The sequence below is a fragment of the Cebus imitator genome, unplaced genomic scaffold (assembly GCF_001604975.1).
Source record: "Cebus imitator isolate Cc_AM_T3 unplaced genomic scaffold, Cebus_imitator-1.0 Scaffold228, whole genome shotgun sequence".
Taxonomy (NCBI): domain Eukaryota; kingdom Metazoa; phylum Chordata; class Mammalia; order Primates; family Cebidae; genus Cebus; species Cebus imitator.
In genome coordinates, this window is record NW_016107543.1 from 77761 (window position 1) to 95110 (window position 17350).

Consider the following 17350-nt stretch of genomic DNA (forward strand, 5'->3'; position numbering starts at 1 on the left):
AAAAAAAAAAAAAAAAAAAAAAGCCATCATTATTCCAGTGGCCAGATGTGGAGGGAGTCTGCAGTTTGGCAGAGGCCTGGGCTCAGGGAAAGGAGTACTGAGGGCTGGGGGGTTGGGACAAGGCCTAGGAGAGACTTGGTTTTGACTCTGCCTGCCAGTGGGGAACACTGGGCTCTTCAACAAGTAAAGGCAAGATCAAAGGACTGGAGGTCCGAGTCCCTCTTTTGCCTAACTGCCCCAAGGGCTCCAGAAACTACTCTGGCCAAAAATCAGGAATAGTTGAAAGAAAGAAAAAAGTACTGAAAACACCCAGATTGATAATCTGCTTAGACACCAAAACTCATCCTTAAAACAGTAAAGAGAATTTATGTCCTTGATTGCCTTGCAACTTTCCATTTCAGTTTGGCAATGTGTAGATGGGGTCATCTTGAGTTTCAGAACTTGGGGGTCCAGCACTCAAGGTCTAGAGGGCTGGATCTGGCGCCTCTCACCCCCTTTCCTCATATACCTCCTCTTGCTTCCTTCCCCTGCCAGGGCTTCTCAGAAAGTGACATCTGACTTTCTTGTAGAACTGTGAAATCCCACAATTTCAGAGGATTTCAAATTCCTTGAACCTCAGGTTGAGAGAACTATTTGGATTAATCAGAGAAGTTTGTGTCTGGAAAGTGTTGAGACCAAGTGTAGGTCTTTACTTTTGTTTTCTTTAGCTGATCTCAGTGCTTCTCAGGTCAATCTTCACCTTTAAAAACACCCTGGTGGCAGTGTTCCTTTCGCACCGCTGTAAAGCAAAGGGCAAAAGCAACTCACGGCTTTTAGTTGGGCCGGGAATTCAATGTCTCCTTTCTCAAGAAGATGCCAAAGTGGCCGCCCTCAGCCCACTTTCTGTCCTTACCTCCTCCTGCCCTTTCCCCAGCTGCAGTTATAGGAATAATGGCATTTAACTTGCAGAGATCATTAAGGCCAAAGCCCCCACTGCTACCCCAGCGCCCCTCTTAGGGCCGTTTGAGTCGCTTCCTCCACAGCCCTCCTCTTTTGAAGTACTCCCTAGCACCCTTAAAGGCCAAATTTTGGTTGGAGTGAAGGTGGGGGCTTAGTCCAAAATAACCTAGATTTTAAGTAACAGTAATGATTTTTTAAAAGATAACCATGAATTCTCAAGTCTCGACCACCCAGAAAAGTTCCCCCGTAAATTGTTGCCGGCGCTGGGTGCAGACACGCAAACACTGGCCAGAATGCCGGAAACTACTTTAAGGAGAGAGAAGTCAGTGCCCAAATGCCTCATGCTTTAAAACAATAAAAGAGGAGAGAGTCTAGATTTTTTTCTCATTAAAACTTCCTCTTACCTCTTCCTCAGTCTGTTCACTCCTTGGTCAAGGGACCCGAGCTCTTGGGTTTCGAGGTGAACCAAAGGGAACGTGGCTCCCCGAGGCAACTTTCTCGCTTGCGGACTCCTGGGGGCTGAGTGTCTTGCTGTTCCCGCTGCGGCTCCAGGGGAGACAGCTCCATGGGACCAGGTCTCGTGGGGGGTGGAGTGGTCGCCGCGGAAATCGTGACCAGGGTTTGGAGACCGCTGAGTCCCTCCGCTGCGGACCTGCCTGGGACTGCGTGGAATGGACCCGAGTCCTCCGTCTAGGATTTCCTGGTGCTCGAGGGCGCGCACTCCGCACTGCTCCGCTGGAGACCTGCACTTGTGTCCCGGGGAGGGCGCAGAGTGAAGATCTCCTTGCAAGCTGCTGACTGGCTCCGCGACTAGTCCCTACTGTGAGCAGGAGAGTAGAAAGTTTGCCCGACAGGGAGGTGGCCGAGCGGGAGCGGTGGAGTCGGCGTTCCAAGGAGAGGCAGCGGCATCTCGGGATTCCGTGCGCCTTCAACTCCCTCCCGCTGACAGCCCAGCCGCACGCTCGCGCCGCAGGGAGGAAACCTGGAAGCCTGGGGAGGGTTTAGCTCAGAGTCCCAGCATTCCGGAGGAGGGGCCCAGAGCAGAGGATTAGGAACGAGGCTTTCAATCCAGCCTCGGCGTCCGAAAGCTGCAGTTAAGGGGTGAAGAGAGGCCGCAATTACACAGGTGCGCCCTCCATTGCCTCACCGTCAAGGGCCTGTAGACTCAACCTCCGCCGTCGGATAAAGTGGGGTGCGGAGGCTATGTCCAGCCACTAGCGCAAGGAGTGGCTCTAAACGCTGACCCAGCGCCTCGTCCCAAGCGGGAACCTGGCACGCGAATAGACCGAGCCCGGGGCGGGACGCCATGCCGGGCTCCCTTGCCCTTACCAAGTGACCATCTTCTTCCCGATTTCCTGCTCAGAGAGGGAGTGGGTCCTAGTCTGTGGATCTCAGCGCTCCCGACTACCTCACTGCTCCTAACGAACAGTTCATCTGCTCCCTCCTGGCCCCCTGTGCCAGCGCCGCTCACCCCCTTTTCCATCCCCGGTTTCCTCTCTCCGGATGCTAGCTTCCTTTCCACAGTTAACAAATGATCTAGCGAAACAAATGATCTAGGGACCCGCCAGGTCCCTAGCAGAGGGGCACCTCCATCCGCCCGAACCCATCAATTAATCAGAGCATTAAGGAGCCCGAGGAGTTATAATTGAGTGGTTTGGGACGAGGGGGCGCTGAGGAGGTCATTATCCTCCGCGCAAACATGGGGAACGGAGACGCGCCTGGCCGCCTCTGTCGCCCCTCTGGGCTCTTCTTAGCACGCGGGTTTTGGCCACTCCACCTGCCTGCTGAGCTCCAGTTCCGTCCCCTGTCCAGCTATTTCACTTCTCTCCTTGTCATTCTCTGTCTTTTCTCTGGCAGCTGTCCAGGGCCCCTTTCTTTGTGCCTACTTCTGTCTACCTGCCCAGCTGCCTCTTGCACACTTTTTGTCGCCCAGCGGCCAAGAGAACTTAAAGGTCATGGCTGTTGGCCCCCGCTGAAGGTCTCTGGGCTCCGCGGTCTCAAACACAGTTCCTCAGGCCTGGCTGGAACGGTGGGAGCTGGAGATTTGCAAATGCTCTTCCCCTCGAGGAGGGCATTTGCAAAGGGGAAGTAGTTCCTGAAACTTTCAATTCTCGGGCCAGGCGCGATGGCTCACGCCTGTAATCCCAGCAATTTGGGAGGCCGAGGCGGACGGATCACTTAAGGTCAGGAGTTCGAGACCAGCCTGACCAACATGGAGAAACCCCGTCTCTTTTTTAAAAAATAAAAATAAAAAAAGAGAAACTTTCAATTCTCTTTCAGTATGAGATAGCTTAGGACAAGGTGGCAAATGGCAGAGGTTCCAAGCCCCAGTGGATGAAAACTCCATATCATTTTGATTAGAAACAAAGAGACCTTGCATACTCCTTGTCTGCACAGGCAAGTACAGAAGATGTAGGGACTGAGTGTTGAGGCCTGCCTGGTCTCAGTCCAAGAGTTCCCAGCACCTGTGAGCTGGTGCTTGGTGTTCCAGGAAGTCCAGATGACAGTATCCATTCAACCTTGTGGAACAAGAACTTGTTTGTCCTTTTGTCTTGTCAGATACCCAAGTCTATTTCAATGCCTCCCCCTGCATTACATTTTTGGTTGGTTGTATAAGAATGGTAGATGATGGCTTCTTAACACTTTTGGGGGGTCACTCCCTGATATGATAGTTTAAATTTTGATGAACAATATTGATTCCCCTCTGCCCAGAAAAAAAAAATGCACTTATTTAGTACTCACCAAATCTCACAATTTCAGAGCATTTCAGACTCTTCAGACCCCAAGTTAAGAACTACAGTTTGGATTGATCAAAGGAGCTGGTGTCTGGGAAATGCCAAGGCCAAATATAGCCAATTTATGTAGCTCTTCACCTTTTCTCTTGGCTCACATCTCCTTTTTGCCAGGCCAACCTTCACCTTTAAAAACACTCCCGTGGCAGTGTCCTCTCCCCACTATTACCTATAGGGTCTGGGCTCCCAGAGGAGTCAATCTGTCCTTCCCAGCAACTGGGAGCCTGAGAACATGGGAAGAGCTTTTCTGGGGAAAGCTGATCTTGGACTGGCCAGTGGTGGGACCAGCAGTGGAAGGAAGTCAGGCTTGAGCAGCTTCCCAAGGACTAAAAACCATACCAGAACTCCTGAAGGGGAGACTATCTGGAAACAGCTTCCTAACTAAAGCTGACTGTGAGCCAAGTGAATGGGGACTGGGCAATAGAATGCTCCTTTGTGTCTCTTATTGACTCACTTATTCCATTTTCTCTGGCACCCCAGCTCTTCTTGGGGCTGATTTAGCCAAGGTTAGAGGCTGTGGAATACCAAATGCTGAACTAAAAGGGGAAGGATTCGTTCCCAATATTTTAGTAATCTTGTTTGTAAGAACAGCATGTGGCCCCTGACTATCCTGGGGGACCTCCTAATAACGCCCAGCCTCATGGGTTGTGGCTTGTTTAGATGCAGAGAGTAAAGAAGGACCTAACTCTTCTTCCCTAGCCTATTAAGTTTCCTGGCCATCTCCCCACCTGTGTGAATTGACCAAGCTAGATCTCCCAGGAGAAAAATCAGGCTTCCTTGGGGTCTGGGAAGTAAACAAACTTTCTTTTTCTAGGACTAGTAAGAAAAATTAGGAGAACTGGAAATTATCTGGCTAATTGTACCCTGCCTCTCCACATTTATTTACACTCCAAACCCAAGCCCTCCTGGCTGCTCCTCAATTGTCTACACATTTCAAACAAATGTGACTTGGCACAGGAAAGACCCTGCATCATTTCTAGTTGCCTCTGTCTGTGCTGCACAACCACCATCTACCTGCCCAGCAGTTCCAGGCTGTGACAAGAAGCCAATGGTTGGCTAATAGTATTCACACCCCTGCCTGAAAATAAAAAGAAAAAATAAATAAACAATTTTCTTAAACTGGATAATCCTGGCTGTGAAAACCTGACCTAAATGCTTTTAATCAGAGCAGAAGAAATATATGCTCATTTGCTCCCTACTTTACTAATTAAAGAAAGCTAATTGGTGTTCTCAGAAACTTCCGACTGAGGATCAGGAGCCTCTAGTCATGTTTGCCTGCCCCACCCCTCCTTGCACTGGGGCGTTCGAACCACCGTGGAGTTGGCCTTTTTCTGATAGACAATTGGAAGGGGGTGCTTCCGACCTTCTGGCTCCACCCCTGCACTAGGACTTTGGCCCTGAAAAGGCAGTGCTGCTATTGGCCAGAAGTTCTTGCCCAGCAGGCTTGACCCCCTTCTTATGTCCCTGGGCTTGTTTCTAGGAGCCACGACCTCTTGCTGGCTGCCACATCAGCACTGCCAACTGGTGGGGTGCAGCCCTGCTGAAGCCCCGAGCTCAGCCCAGTGCTGGGCACACAGTAGGCGCTCAGGAAATGATTGCTGAATGTGGAATGAAAGTCCCCAACAGGCAAAAGCATGTGACTTCTTTTAGTGGGGTGGTGGTCCTCTGGGGAGAGTGCATGGAGAACTTCAAGGCCTCCTCCTGGCTGCCCAGGAAATGGGTAAAACCTGGTTTCCTCAAGCGTTTCTCAGATGTTCTGTTTAATTCCAGCTTCCTGGCCCCCTATTTCTTGTCTAACCATTTTTTAAGGCAGGACCATGCTCACTGCAGCAAAGGGAAAGGACTCCTTGAAAAGCCAAAGAAATACAAGCCACCACTTCCCAGACCTTTCCCCTATGAGATCCAGATACCTCAGGCTACAGGGAGTTTGAACCTGAAATGAGCCAGATAAATGCCCCAGTTCTCTGTACCTTGTTGAAAAGGTAGTTACAGGCCAAGGGGTCCAAGGGGCCTCACCTTTATAGACATTGCTCCTGGTCAAAAGAATACATTATACATATATGGCTGAGACACACACCCTGTGTCCTAGGCTGGTTCTCTGAGAACAAAGCAGGTTTCCTCTTTGCCACTCACCCCCACCCCCCATTCCTGCTTTCCTTCTCTTTTCTCTTCTTCCTTCATGTTGTTTTTAATAGTTCCTATTTACTAAATGCTGCCTGTGCACCAGTATTGTGCTAAATGCCAAACACATTTTGCATCATAGTACGTTCGTTAATCCTTACATCAACTTTAAGAGTTAAGACAACAGATTTTGCAGATGCAGAAACCAAGAGTTACTTTTCAAGCATGAAACCCATGTGTGTGTATGAGTGTGTGTGTGTGTGTGTCTGTTGTGTGTGTCAGAGAGAGAGACTGGCAGATCTGAGTGCTCAAGTGTTATAAAGACAGAAATAAAGAAAATTGAGAATGAAGAGATCTTAGTTTTGAAATATGGAATGCTTTAATAGAACACAGATAGTTTCTCCTGCCCTAAAGTGAACAAAGAAGTGAGGCAATTAACTGGCTAATTCCGAGACCCAAATGCTTTCCCTTGAAATGGGCGGATAATGAGGCTGACAGTATGCTCGCAGTTGAATTCGCCTGATGTTGCTCCATTTTTTTCCCCTAACTTTAGCGAATCCATTGGGCAATCACAGTGAGATGCACAGACGTTGCCCCGGACGTGCACATATCCACACACACACTCACACACAGGAATGCTGACACACACATACCCAACTTTATTCTGCCTCTAGAGTCTTTTATGACTCAGCCTCAGGAATGAAAATAGGGGTTGGAGTGAAATAATGTGTCCGAGGGCGCAGCTGCTCCAGATGTGCACTGGGTAATTAGGCACCCTCAAGAGCTCCAGCCCGGCTGGGAAACGAACTTCTCGTGGGACTGCAGACCCCAGCAGGTGCCCCTGTCATGGTCTGCCCCATCGTAGGTGCCTGTCCTTTGTTGCCTGGTCCCAGCAGCCCGTCCCCCCTCTTCTTCCCTTCCTCCCCCTCAGGTGATTCTCTGGCACCTCTGTTTTAGGAATAACTTTGGAGAGATGCCTCTCAGAGGGCTCTGCAGCATAAAATGGCATCTCTGCCATGGGGAAAGGGGAAGAGGGGCCCTGGTTTCTCCTATCCTGCTCTTTCTAGGCCCCTGATGTCTCTGAGGGGCTGGTTCCAGAACAAGGCCTCTCTTTTCTTGCCCCACAAGAATGTAACAAAGAGGCCCTATTTGGGCCAAGAAGGAGAGTGGCCTGACTGGCAGCCCTAACCCGCCTTGTCTGGGGGGCTGTGGAGCAGTCCTGTGGCCAGCGGCTTCTCTTAGTTATTGGTTGAGCCTTTCTCACAAACTGTTCACACTTCACAGCTTTCCCGTCCAGCAGGTCTTCATCTGGGCCCCTGGGGCCTAAGGCACTTGGCCAGGGTCTCAAAGCTAGGGAGATCATAAGTGAGGAGTTGGCATTTCTTGGAAGAGATGGGGCTGGATTTGTCCTCGGAATCCTAGCCCAGCGCCCCTGTATCCACCTCCAGTTTTCTTATGCACCTCCCCAAATTTGAAATCCAAGAAACGCCAAACTTCCAACATAGAAAACACCAAAAACCTGACTTTCTGGAGATGAATTTTGCTTATAAGAAAGACACGTTTTGAGGGGTGGAGGGTCATGATAATTTGGGATAAAGAGCATCCTGCTTGGAATAAAGGGCTCTTTCTCCAGCCCTGCTTCACCACTTTTAATAGCTACTCTGATCTTGGACTAATCACTTTATTCCTTCGGACCTCAGTGTCTTCTTTTGCAGGCTGGGGGAGGGGGTTAAAGATGCTGGCGCTGTCCTCTAGCCGGCTGCTGGGGAGATCAAAGGAGATTCGGGCTGTGGAAGGCTCCCTAGCGTCGGAGACGGGGTTAGGAGGTAAGGGCCAGGGGGTGGGGGCGGATGGGGACTTGATTAGCTGTGGATTTCTATCCCAGTGCACTCATTTAACCGTGTTTCTCTTGCTTGGCAGAGGGCGCCAAAGGCGACGTACGGGCGGCCAGCTCCAGGCCGAGCCCAGAGCGCCTGCAGGAACCTGCCCCTTCACCCGGCGCGGGACGCAGAGCTGTGCCAGAATCTTGTTCAGCGCGGACTCAACGCCAGGGCGCCGCCTAGAGGTCGGTCTCTGTCTCGGCCTCACCCGCCGGGAGACCACAGAGCTGCTTCCCCAGCCGCCCGCCGCCAGAAATTGAAAAAAAAAAAAAAAAAAAAAAAAAAATCCAGCTGGGGTCTAGGAACTCGGCTTCTGGAACCTCTGACTCCTCCGAGACTGCCTCCTCCCTCCCCGACACATAAGGAACCCCTTTAAGGGAGACGGGCTAGGAAGTCCCAGAAATATTTATTCTTGTGACTCTTCACAAAATGGAAGAGGGTCTCAATTCTGGTTTCTTTAAGGATCTTGTGTTTTGCGTCTGTGTCTACGCTGCCTCCTCTTAGCATCCAAATTGTCCAGCTCCGCGCCCCACTCCAATTGCACTAGAACTCTGTTTTATCTTCAATGAAGAAAGAGAGCAGGGAGAAGCTGCCTCTAAACCCTCCAGCTTAGCCATCAATTTTCGGAATAATTTGGAGATCAACATGCTTTTGGAAAAGTGTTTGGAAAACGTTTGGGAGTGAAAAGAAACGTTGCCTAAATGGCCTTTACTCACTGAGTGACCATCATCTCAGCTAGTGTATGAGCAGCACCAGCACCCCATCCATGGGTGCCTGTGCTGAGCCTGTGAAAGTTGACTTCTTTGGCGTGCCCTCGGAAGGACACAGCTGGTATCTATGGGAACGGCTTTGGGGTGTCCTTTGGCACCATGCGGAGAGTTTTATTTTTTTTTAACTGGAATCCGTGGCCTGGGTTCTTCAGATGGGGTAAGGGAAAGCCACAAAGCCCCTGAAATGTATGCAAAACATATGGGTGTGCAGGTGCACCATCCTAAGGCTATGGCCTCCTCAGTTTTCCCAAAGACTCTAAGACTATAAAAGGTTTCCTTCTCCTTTCCTTAGCCAGGGAGCCACAGAGACCCAGGCCATCAATAGTCTAGGAGCCAGCACACTGGCTCCCACCAGGTGCCTGGGAGGCGATGGGTAATAACACTCTTGAATGGTCTGTAAACTGCTGGCCCCTCAGTCCTGCCCTCCTCCCAGAGGGAAATCCTGATAGAAGGAGTGATAGCCAGTAGCTGGCATCTCAGTATTTTGAATAAAAATATAGCATGATAAAGAGCAAATGCGGGAGGCTGGAGGGCCTCCCCAAACAAATCCTGGAATATGAATATTGGCCAGAAATAAGATAATTCCAGCTGTTAAAGAGCACCTCATTTCCTTCTTCTTGGTGCTAGGAAGGGGCCAGAGAGCACTCCCCACAAAACCATCACCCACCTCTGGAGAGCTGGGGCAGAGCGGGACTGCCTCCAGCAGAGTCAGCCTTTCAGAAAATTCAAGAACGGTACTGCCTAGTATTTTCCCTGCCAGTTTAATTTTTTTTTTTAATCAAATTTTAAAAATCTCCAGCAGCACTTTGGTGCTTTTTCTTGGGGTGAGGGTGTGGAGTTGGCTGGGTTGGGGTTGCACCTGTGTGTATCTATGGGAAGGGGTGTGCCTTCAGTGCACTAAACCCCCTCCTGGGCCCACAGCTGGACCTCACTCATGTACCTGAACACCCTGCCTGAGCCTGAGCTAATCTGAGCCATCAATTGTGTCTTAGACCTGAATGCCTGGTGTTTTGGGGGTGAATAACTGTGAGGCAGGATGAAGAACCTTTTGCTCTCCCACCCAGAAGGGCACCTAACCAGGCTACTGTAGCAGACAAAAGGAGCAGGAAGTCGATTATTTCTCTCTCAGTTCTCTGAAGCCCAAGATGAAAAGGGATTTTCCTTCGTTTTGGTTCACAGAGGCCTAGTAGAGAATTTGGATTCCACGAAGTTTTGAAAAATGTAAACGATCCAGAGCAGACAAGAACTATGGAAACTTGAGGCCTGGGTAGCAGTGGTTTTGTTTGATTTTGAGGCTTTAAAGGAGATGGGGAGACGGTGGTGGAACTTCGACACGCAGCACTAAGCAGTGTGGCTGTCCCTTTCACTCCGAGGAAGACTGACTGGTCCCTAGGGTTGGTTTCTCCTCTGGGAGCCCCCAGCCCACTCAGCCCCCTTCAGGCCTTGGGAGTCACCCCAAGTCTTATCTTCTGTCCTCTTCTAGCAAGTACCTGGTAATAAACGGGCAGGGCTGGGCAAAGGTCTGGCTGCTAGAGACAGAAAAGTAAAGAGAAAAGAAAAATTTAAAATACAAAACAAAAAACCCCTTGGGCTGGGTGCGGCGGCTCATGCCTGTAATCCCAGCACTTTGGGAGGCCGAGGCAGGCGGATCACGAGGTCAGGAGTTTAAGACCAGCCCGGCCACCATAGTAAAATCCCATCTCTACTAAAAATACAAAAATTAGCCGAGCGTGGTGGCGGGTGCCTGTAGTCCCAGCTACTCGGGAGGCTGAGGCAGGAGAATCGCTTGAACCCGGGACGTGGAGGTTGGAGCGAGCCGAGATTGCGCCACTGCACTTCAGCCTGGCGACAGAAAAGCGGTACTCTGTCTGAAAAACAAAACAAAAACAAAAAACCCGCTTTCAGCGGAAAGATGCAAAAAATGGAGGCCACCGGGAGTGGTTGGGAGAGCCCGGGCTTTTGCGAGGAAGCTCCAGGGCGCCCAGCTCTGCTTTGGCGAGGAGCGGAGAGCCTCATCCGGAGCCTGGCTGGCCGAGCCGATCGTAGGGTGTGCGCGGGGCTCTGTGGATTTTACGTGTAGGCGGCGGTTTCCAGTCTCTGCCTGGCGCGGGCTGGGTCAGCGCCGACTCCTCCGAGAGAAGAGCGCGCCTGGCGGCCGGTTCCGCGGAGGCCAAGGCCCGGGGGCCGGGGCTGCTTCTCTCCACGCGGACAAAGTGTGCGGGCAAAGAAAGGGGCCGAGGCGGGTGCTTTTGCCGCTCGTAAATTTGTTCCCTCTTCCTTTTAATCCGCCCCCGGACGTCTTTCTTTTCAGGACAGGAGGGGATGTAAACCGTTTGAAGTTCATCAACACGGTGAAGTTTTATTGTATTTCCGGTCCCCAAGATTTATACCCGGGAGGGGGAGCGGGCGGCCAGGCCGACTCCCTCGCTACCTCGGACTTCTCTGCGGGACACGTGGCCACTCGGACCCTCGCTTAGGGGCGAGGGCGGGAGGGAGCCGGGACTAGGCCGCGGCCGCTGGCTCCGCACCTTCCGACGGCCGCAGGCCGGCCGACACCACCCAGGTAAGTCAGCCTCCGCCCGCGGCCTGCGGCAGCCACGGTGCTGGGATGGGTGCGGGGGTGAGCGTGAGCACCTGTGAGCAGGCCGGTGTCTGGAGAGGCAGGGGTGAGGAGTGGGCACGTTAGGGGGCGAAAGACCCAGACCAAAGGTCAGGAAGGAGGAAGCAAATTGGTTCTCTGCGACCCAGTCCCAGTCTTAGACTCCTGCTCTGCGCAGGTTCGAAATGGATTGTCTTACCTGGGGCAGCTCGGCCTCTGCAGAGGCAGGGCCCTAGGACATTTTGGGCAGGGTGCCTTCACAGCAACGATTCACATCAACCGGCTTTCCCCTCCAAATCCCATTCTCCTCTGTTTGTTCCCTAGAATTCCCGATACTTTCTGACACTCTGCTTTTACGCCTCCCTGTCACTTTCTCTCTCAGCACTTTCTCAGCACTCTTTTGCCCCACTCTCCGGTCTGCGCCCCAGTCTCAAAGCTGGAGCGTGATGTAGGACTTGAAGATCTGGCCTCTCAGAACTACAGGGGGAGGCTGGGTGATCTGGAATTCAGGGGCTGGCCGGTTGCTAAGTGTAGATGCACCTTCATATCGGTTTGAAGTTGAGAATTCTTTTTATCTGTGGAGACCCCCAGCTGGGCTGAGAGGCAGAGACCCGCGCAGGTATATCAAAGAGACCCTGCCCACGCCTGTGCCTGTGACTAAGATCTTCTTCTCTGACCAGGGCTCCTGGAAGGGAGCAAAAGTCTGGAATCTGAGCTCTCAGGACCAGGACCGGCTCCAAAATGGTTTTGCTAGAGTCCTGGGTTCAGTTCTTCCGATGTGTTGCTTAGTAGCAACTGGCTTCTTCTGTTGGGGAAGAGGTGGAGAAAAATTAAGTTAAGCCGCTTTTTGGCTCACACACCAAAAAATAATAATAATAATAAAAATAAAAAAATAAAATAGCAACAGGTTCTGCCCCCAGTGAGCCCTTGACCTAGAGCTTGAACTGGAACTGCTGAGTGAATTAGGTAGTTTCATGTTGTTGAACCTGGGTTTCTGAACACAACAACATCAAACCACCCGATTCACGGCAGTTACTGCTCCTCGCTTAGCTGGAGGAGTGGGGGGAGGGGAGCAGAACCAGGATCAACCTTGCAAAATGGGAAAGAGGTTTGAGGTCCTTCAACCAGGAGCAGGAAGAATGGTCCCCAGAGAAGAGATCTGGGAAGTGTCTTCCCACTTCTGAATGAGGCGTGTGTGTGTCTGTCTGTCTGTGTGTTTCTGTGTGTATCTGTGTGTGTGTGTGTGTGTGTGTGTGTGTGTGTGTGTGGTGTTAGGAGGGAAAGGGGGATGAGGAGCAGTCAGCTCCCCCAAGCACCTTGCCCTTGTTGAGCTGTTTAGCCCAACCCAAGGATGGCAGTCAGAGCTCCAAGCTTCCAGTCTTAGGGTTTCCCAGCTCTCACCTTCATCCAGAACTTTCCAGAGAAAGTCTCCCCAACTTCACAAATACTTGATTTCAACAGAAACACAAGGGGTTCTTGAGGTTTTGTAACTCTTTGGGGGCTGGTGCTTCACTTCAGCAGGAAGCTTCAGGTCCTTGAAGAGGGCTCAATAGTTCTCACTCTGAAAGGCACACATCGGGATCTCTTGCAGTCTCAGCCCAAAGCTCTCAGGGTCCTGTTGAAGCCCCCCCTAATGGGACCCAACCTACAGAAGTAGGTCAAAAAAGTCCTTTCTTTCCTAATCCCTCAGTTGACTCTTTCCTCCCCACCCACCACAGTGGCCAAAGCCTTCCCGCTGGCCTTAGGCTGGGCTAGGGGTACACATAGGTCCTGAGTGCCACCCCCTCAGAGAGGGACCTGACTTTCAAGCTAATGGGGAGCCCAGGTTGTTGGACAATTCAACCCCGACTTATGTAGTGACAAGTGATGGAGCCAGGGGTTGGGCAGGGCGAGACTGTGATACCCTCTCTGACCCCAGTCCTCTTAAGGCTGCTGGCTCTGTGCCCAGGAAAGGAATAACTAGAAGTGCTGGTGGAAGAAGGGGGACGTTCCAAAGCATAAGCTAACTTTTGTTCCCAAATATTCCCTCCACCCCCCCCCCCCGCCTGCTTGAGGCAGAGGAAATGTGCAAAGGGGCCCGGGAAAGAGGCCGGACCGGATGGGGCTTCGGAGCCAGGCTGCCTTGGAGGGCCAGGGGGTCTCTGAACAAGGGGCCTCTGCTAGAGCAGAGGGGCGTTAGGGAGACCCACCCCTCACCTAGGGGAAATGCAGCCTTCAACCCACTGTCCTGATAAGCAAAGGCCAACAACTCTGTCCCTTGACAGTTTCTCATCCTCTGGTCTGGGTGGAGACGGCCTGGTGTGTCCCAGCGGCCTTATCTCAATTCTCCCTGGGCCTCTCACAAACCTGCCGGGTCACTCGGAGCCTGCCTGTCTTCCAACCCTGGCGTTCCTTAGCCACCCCCTCTCAGCAAAAGTGCTGTAAAAAGAAAAAAGGGGGGATGTTAGAGAGAAAGGAGGAAATAAAGTCTTTGGAAAGCAGAGTTTTACAACAGCCACAGGTTTTATGGAAGCAATTTCGTAATAACCTTCTACCTGCTCGCCTTCTTTCCGCCTGCCTGCCGCCCACCCCGTTTGGCCTCCTGGATGCCCCCTCCCAAGGAGTCAGCCACCCCCACCGCCTTGGATATCCTTGATGGCTGAGAGTTGGTAAGGAGATTCCTGAGGTCGGCTTGGGCCACTGACCTCTCAGTCCTTCCTTTCACCTCTAACATCCTGGGAGGGAGGTTTGGCAGAAGATTTCGTTACTTCACAGTTAAGATCCCCACTTGAAGGGTGTGGAAGCACCGAGGTTTGAACTCGAGTGTGCGGATTCGTTGTGATGCCTGTTTGGGAAGCCGTTTTGCATAAATGGTAAGGATTCTGGGATCTTCTGTCTTTTCCCACTGGAGTTAGTGTCCTCATGCCTCACTCTTTCCCAGAGTGGGTCTGGACTCTGATCTTGAGTCAGAAGAAAAACCTCTGGTGCTTGGGAACATAGCTTTGGGGACTTACTTAATTTTGTTGTACACAGCAGTGTTTTTGTTTGACCTCCACAGTCACTTTCACACTCAGCTCATCTCTGTCTGCCTCTGCTTCATACTTCTGTGAGACACATGAGCTCATAAGTAACTATGCCTCCACCCCCGCGCCCATCGCTATCATGAAATAAGCATCACACAATGCACACCATCCCTGTGGTTTTGGGTAATAAACACAGTAAAGGATTTTAAGAAGTCACAAAATTTCTTAACCTCTTCTGGCCCAATTTGGGCATTTCTTTTACCTTCCAGAGAAACATTTTGGAAAGAAGTTGTAGAATCAATCTAGTGTTAAGTCATGCACATTTGAGGATACACTGTACATTTTGCTTGAATATCAAGTCAGGGGACAGATTTTCAAATGAGCCATCCGAATTAGGTAATATTTTATAGCCATAATTCAAGTACATAAAAACCCAAGCTTTTGCCTTCTCCATAGGTATGTGATGGTTATAAAAATGTACACACAAGCTTTTCAGTAACTGATCTCCTTCTATGAGCAAAATCGTAAACCTCCATCGCTCACAGGGGTTATGCATGCGTCCACATGTGCACGATTAGATCTTACATCCACAAACGCCCAAGCACATCAAGTTTCATAGTTAGTCACATTTATTTATTACATAGTCTATATACAGTATAGAGCACAGTGCATTCGCACACTGGGTTCCCCATACAGAAATATTGATTTGAAATATACATACAGGATACACACATCTATTTACATACAACATGCCTCAATTTCAGCTAAGCTTATTAATTAAAAACAAACTGTTTTTCCTCATTCTCACTTGCTGTTTTTCTTTCTTCTCCCATTTCCTTCCCTTCCTCTAGATTTTCTCTCTCTTCTTACTGACCAGGACTCATCTAAAAGTCACCCCCGCAGCGTGGGCACTCACCGGCTGGTTGGCTTCTGCTCTTCAAACATCGGCCTCATTGTTGCCTGCTCTGGGCCCCAGTGTGGTCAGGGGCTGCCGCTTTTCCCCGCTTGGCCTTCTCCAAGCCACCAGCTACTGGCCCCAGTTGTGTTCAAGCGAGGCTTCAGTGCAGGGAATGGCAAAAGGCTGCAAGAGAAGGCAGGGTTTTCCTTCTTTCTGTTTAGGATTGGGGGTGGGGTGTGGAGCAGTTTTGCTTTCTCAGGACAAACTGACCCCCACTGAAGCAACCCCTCTATTAAGTGTCTTTGGAAGCTGGAGTCCAGGGGCCACAATCCTGCCTGCTATCCTCCTTGATAATGGGTGCCGTTGTCTGTGGAGAAAACAAGATTTTTTGGTGGGAGGGGGTCCACAGGCTCTCAGCTGACCCTTTAATCATTTGCCTGAGCTGGAGTTGAACTCCAGTTTGGGGCAGTAATGCTTTCTAGAAAGCCTGACTAGAGTGAGACTCCTTGCTTGGCGCATCCACCTGGAGGGCAGAGCTGGGATGCAGACTACAGGCTTTAGGGGCCCGTTCATTCTCTTTCCTCTGGAGTCACTGCTCCCTGAGAAGACCAGGACCTCCAAAATCTGTCATTTTAAAATTGTCTCCACTCTCCAGCTTCTTCGTGAGCAAAGGCTAAGTTCCGGTCTCAGAAGAGAGGCCTGAGTCCCCTCCTTACCGAGCACTCAGGAGCCACCAGGGAATAGGGGCAACTCCTCAGGCAGACAGCAACCCACAAACCTGAATCTTGTCTGCCGGGAGAATTCACCCTAGTAGAGCACAAGCCATCAGCCCAAATGTCCTTCTTCCTCTAACTTCTTCCCTAAACTGAGTGGCCCTCTTGACTCCTCTCTTGTTGCATAGAGGCAGCTGCAAAGTCAGGGCAGGCGAAGGAAGGGGAACCAGGAAGAAGGCAGTCAGAGCCTAGCGCCTGCTTTGCTTGGGTCTTAAGGACAGCCCAGCGCTGTGACTTTTCCATAAATAAAAAAGCCCCACTCCACAGTACACATGTCCTTTTAGGCCCTAATTTATATACTACAGAAATCATATACTCAGCCCGCCATGCTTCATAACGTCGTTATTTATGGCGGGGGAGGGAACCTTTTTTTTTCCTGAAGAGTATATTTATGACAGGTAAAGCCGACAGCAGAATTCATAGGGCTGGCAAATTGAGAACAGGTGCTTTGCCTTAACTGTGATTCATTCGCTCAGCGCCCAGCTCTTTCGCTGTTGAGTCCAGGGAGCTCCCTCGACTTTCCCAAGCGTCCAACCACTACTTGGAAGAATTTGCATCGGATTTTTGTTTCCCCACTTGGGTCCTATGGAAAAAGCAGATCTTCACGCTGTTTGGTTCCAGATCTGCCAGGCTGTCACCCTCGGAGAGTGAGGGTGGGAAAGGAGGGGGCCAGCTGGGCGCCGGCATTGATCTTTAAAAAATCATTTTGAAATAGCCATAATGTGAAGAAATATGGCGCTTCACCCTCGTATTTCACATGTAATGACACGAGATGGCTTCATCTGGAAAGAAAAGCGAGTGGGAGTGTGTGTCCGTGTGGGAGGTGATCTGCCTTCCACAAGGCAGAGGGGTAGGTGGCCAAAAAGATACAACCCCAAGTTACAGTGGCCCCGCTTTTGCTAAAAGGACCGCACTGAGGGCAGTCTGCCTTATTAGGACTCAGAATCAGAGAGTTGTGGAGAAATCTACCCCAATCTTCGTCTGAGCCCAAACCGAGGAGAACTGGGTGTGCCCAAGGGTCGCACCTCCCCAAGTGTCAGGAGAGGCGACTGCACCTAGGGCCGAAGGTGAGGACCAAAGGCTGGGAGAGGAGCCAGAAAGCCAGTCGGTGGACCGGGAGGAGTCCCCGTGCAGGGCCACAGAGTAGATATATTTTAAAAACGCTACTTGGTAGCTCCAATGAGGGGTTCTGCGGGGCGTAAGGCAGTGAGGGGAAGAGACTGACCCTGGGCTTGCTGATCACACTGGCTCCTATATCGGTGTTTGGAAATCTCCAGGGCAGGAGCCCCGAGTGAAAGGAGCAGGACAGGAGGGCTGAAAACTCAGCCCAGGCTCCTTCCTCTCTGGACACAAGGGGAGATGACATAGAACCCCTTCACTTGTTGGCTGGGGATCTTTCCCCAGGCCTCTGCTCTGGTGACAGCTCAGGGAAGTGTCCTTAACCCTTTCTCTTGTTCAGCTCCCTCACCTGGGCAATTTTAGGGGCCTGGATAATTATTCAGTGGAGAAAAGGAGAAATGGCTCTTCCCCCCCCTCCTCCCACCTCAAATCCATCCTCTGGCCAGAGTCAGAGAAA

The 17350-nt window shown here is 51.1% G+C and overlaps 1 long non-coding RNA gene across 1 annotated transcript in view; it reads left to right on the plus strand.

Moving 5' to 3' along the window:
* LOC108281457 overlaps positions 1 to 8774 on the plus strand; it is an 11650-nt gene extending 2876 nt beyond the window's left edge. The window contains exon 2 of the long non-coding RNA XR_001816000.2: positions 7773 to 8774. This is a non-coding gene — a long non-coding RNA (uncharacterized LOC108281457). The remainder of the gene's footprint in view (positions 1 to 7772) is intronic.
* The last annotated feature ends 8576 nt before the right edge of the window (positions 8775 to 17350 follow it).